The following is a 4,040-nucleotide window of genomic DNA, read 5'->3' as shown; positions in this document are numbered from 1 at the left end:
AAAATCATTAGGTTCAAGTGTAAGCTATATTTTGAAAGCTTTTGCCAGTTAATGTCCAGTTGCTTTTTGGGCAGGTATTACTAATATGCAGTTGCACCAGGAGTTTATATTGACAGGTAAAACATGACACATAATTAATAATTACTTTTCTTCATTAAATATGAAGTTGGGATGTTTTCATAGTGCTTATTGCACCACTATTTTCTGTGATTTGTTTCTCTATGTCTTATTACCAGTTTTCTACTAGAGTATTGGTCTTCTTTATCTTCCTCTTTTGAATTAAAAAAGGAAATAACTTTTAAAAAAAGGAAATAAAATTTCTTTGTATCATAGATACTTTGGTATGCTCAGGAATGCCCCAATGAAAGAATTTGGGCTTTTTCTTTTTTTTTAACTGTGCAAGGTGGTTAGGCTATTGAGTCTGGACTGTCATTCATGTTGCTCATGGGAACCCATTAAGGACACCTGGGTTAAGTTCAAGACCACAACGTTCATAATTATCATATTCTGCTCGTGCTTTTTAGCCTCTTTAGTCTTTTTACCATATTTTTGAAAATGTGCTATGCTGCTATGTTGATTTAAAGTGCTGAAATCAAAAACACAAAATTAAATCTCTTTATCAGGAATTTAAGAAAATTAGATACACCACAAACAGTACTTAACAATCCAGAACTCATAACTTGTGGAAGTTACTCAATATTTTTAAAAAAATGTAATGTGCCTTTCATTCCCAAAATACTGTTTTGTAGCTAATCTTAAAAATGTTGAAGACAGAAAAAAGATGGCAAGAAAGGGAAGTAGAAATGACAGAATGAAGCATTATTTGAGGTATTGTGCTCAACACTGACAGAAATCACCAGAGGACATTCTCTCTCAAATATCCCTTTGTTGAAAGAGATGTTGAATATTTTCTTTTGTAGGTTCTAAATTAAATGACTAATTTTTTTTTAATTTTTTTTTAAATTTATTTATCAGAGAGAGAGAGGGGGAGAGAGCGAGCACAGGCAGGCAGAATGGCAGGCAGAGGCAGAGGGAGAAGCAGGCTCCCTGCTGAGCAAGGAGCCCGAAGTGGGACTCGAATCCAGGACGCTGGGATCATGACCTGAGCCGAAGGCAGCTGCTTAACCAACTGAGCCACCCAGGCATCCCTAAATGACTAGTTTTTAAAGTCTATGAATTACCTTGTTCCTTACACGTAACAGAGAAATTTAGTTTTAACCCTGAATAAAACTGACTCTCCTCATTTATAACACCTAGCTCTGCCCCGTGGGAAGACTAGCTACTCCTGTCAAAGATACCACAAAGCTCCTGGGCTTACTGGGTGCGTCTCAGCACCTCAGCACTTCCGTGGGGTGGTCAGTGTGGGTGTTGATGGCACACACTTGTGAAGAATCACAGCTTGTCATTGCTCATTCCTAGAAACTTCACATATGCATCCTGGATGCATTCCTCCTTGCAGCTGAATAGGAATGTGGATAGGAGCTGCCTTCTGGGCAGACCGAAATGACATTTGAGTCTGTTCCAAAAGCACAAATGCATGGAGAGCCTGAGGGGACCTGAAATTTGGGAAAACTCTATTTAGAACTGAAGCATGTTGGAGGAAAGTTGGTAACACCAAACTAGACTGTTTACTTCTTTTTTGGATCTTAGGCAGCAAAAATGTGCACCATGCCTTGCTCACTAGATACACAGAAGAGGGGAAGCATCCTGACTGAAGTAAATGAGATAAGTATTTGCTGCTTGAGAGCCTCTTTGTGGTTCCAGAATTCAATGCCCTGATGAAGCAGCAAATATTTTTCTAAGAATCCCTTTTTCAGATTGCAATTTGTGTTCCCTACAGGCTGACAGCAATGTAGTTCAGGATGCCCTTCTATGCAGGAATGTCCATAGGCAGCTTCTTGGTGCCGGCCAAGTCCACAAGCTGCACATGCCTACCTGCATGTCCAAATGGCCAAGAAAGAATTGCTACTATCACTATACAAGACACAAAGGGTTAGGCAGGGTTATAGCATGCAACTGATAGGGATTGTGTATGCATGTAAACACTTTAATTAGGGGTCAAAGATGACCATGATTCTATCACATTTCAATGTGACCTCCTTAACTTTTGTAGAAAACTTTATTCTATTTATTTTTTTTAAAGATTTATTTATTTTTAGAGAAAGAGCACATGTGTGGGGAGTGACAGAGGGGGAGGAGGAGGAAGAGAATCTGAAGCAGGCTCCCCACTGAGTCTGGAGCTTGCATAGGCCTCAATCTCATGATCCTGAGATCATGACCTGAGCCAAAATCAAGAGTCAGACGCTCAACTGACTAAGCCACCCAGGTGCCCCGCAAATTTTATTTTAATAACTCTTTTTTAGATTATTCAAGGTTATCATTTTACTGGAAGAGGATTTTGGCTTTTTCTACGAACAACTAAATCTAAAGAGTTGCAGTGAAATGCTCTTTGGGGGGACCTGGAGGTGAGGTCAGGCCACCCTGGTGCCAGAAGTGCTTGCACACCAGGGAGACTTCTGAGCACCTGGTGCACCCACCTGGCAATGCAATGAGCTGTACAAGGCTTCATCTTTTTTATTACTATTGCTTTTATTTTGTATATTACATAACAAAATATTATTGACACGTTATATTTTTTTGAAAGATGATTGGGTTCAAGGGAATTCCAATGGGACTTTTGGCACATTATTAGAATGAAACAATTTTTGAGACTAGTGAAGGAAATGTTGAAAAGATGAAACAGAAGGGTATGGCCCTGCACAATTAAAAAAAACAAAACATGGAGCACTGGGTGTGGTGCATAAACAATGAATCTTGGAACATTGAAAACATAAAATAAAATTTAAAACAGACTTTGTATAAAGTAGTAGTAATTGGCGTAATACAATATGAGCTTAGAAAGAAACAATGGAAAGAATAGAAAGTCAAGAAAAAGATCTATATAAATATAAATAATTTAGAATACAATAAAGTCACTTGAGAAACATCTACAGATGAAAGATCTATATCTGTAGAGAAAGATTAAATAACAAATGTTAGACTAATCATTGTACCAAAATAATGTCTACATTCTGAAAGAAGTTGATCTTTCCTTAAAAACCCTCAAAAATTTTTTTGGAGAGAACTTTCCAACCAAATATGTCACAAAATTCAGAAGCAATAAAAAGAGGTGACAGACTTGATTACATAAAAAACACCCAGAATCAATCTAAAAAAAGTAAAAAGAGAAAAAATGTTTTATAATAATCATAATATACATAAAAATTTCCTGAAAACCAGTAAGAGAAATGTAAAAAAACAGAGGAATGAGAATATCACAAAAGAGGTACATATATGGTCAAAAAAAGGGAGAAAATTTTACATAAATATAACAAAGATTTAATAGTCAAAATGTATATAACATTTCCTACAATTCAATAAGAAAACGAAAAAAATGGACCAGAAAGATCTATAAATGGTCAACAGTCGTAAAAATTTTAACCACAGTAGGAGCAAAACAAATGCAAAACGAAGTTTTCACCTATCCAACTGAACAAAGATTTTTAAGGAATAAGAATAGCTAGTGTTTTCATGGACATCATCCTAGTCTGTTTAGGCTGGTATAACAAAACACCATAAACTGGGTGGCTTCAACCACAAACACTTATTGTTGGAACTCTAGAAGCTAGGATATCCAAGATCAGGTTGCTGGCAGATTTAGTGACTGGTGAGGACCTGCTAACCTGAAGACCTGATTTTTACATGGCCTTCTTATTGGGTCTTCACAGGTCAGAATGGACAAGGGAGCGCTCTGGAGTCTCTTTTATATAGGAACTATCTCCTTTGTGAAGGGTCTACCCTCATGACCTAATCCCCTTCCAAAGGCTCATCTCTAATTACCATCAAACTGGGGATTAGGTTCCAACACAAATTTGGGTGTGAGTGGGAGTGATACAAACATTCAGTCTCACCACACCAGGAAGAAAACCATGGCCAGCTGAACTGGTTATACAAGGCAATACAGAATAGTAGTGAAAGAAGGGATATATTCCTCTTTATTC

General features: G+C 37.3%; 1 pseudogene; it reads right to left on the bottom strand.

Annotated features, from left to right (window-relative positions):
* Positions 1 to 1,392: 1,392 nt before the first annotated feature.
* On the bottom strand, positions 1,393 to 2,569 carry LOC116569961 (annotated as a pseudogene).
* Between the last annotated feature and the right edge of the window lie 1,471 nt (positions 2,570 to 4,040).

Source organism: Mustela erminea, chromosome 12 (assembly GCF_009829155.1).
Source record: "Mustela erminea isolate mMusErm1 chromosome 12, mMusErm1.Pri, whole genome shotgun sequence".
NCBI classification, from domain to species: Eukaryota; Metazoa; Chordata; class Mammalia; order Carnivora; family Mustelidae; genus Mustela; species Mustela erminea.
This window is presented reverse-complemented; position numbering and strand designations above follow the sequence as displayed.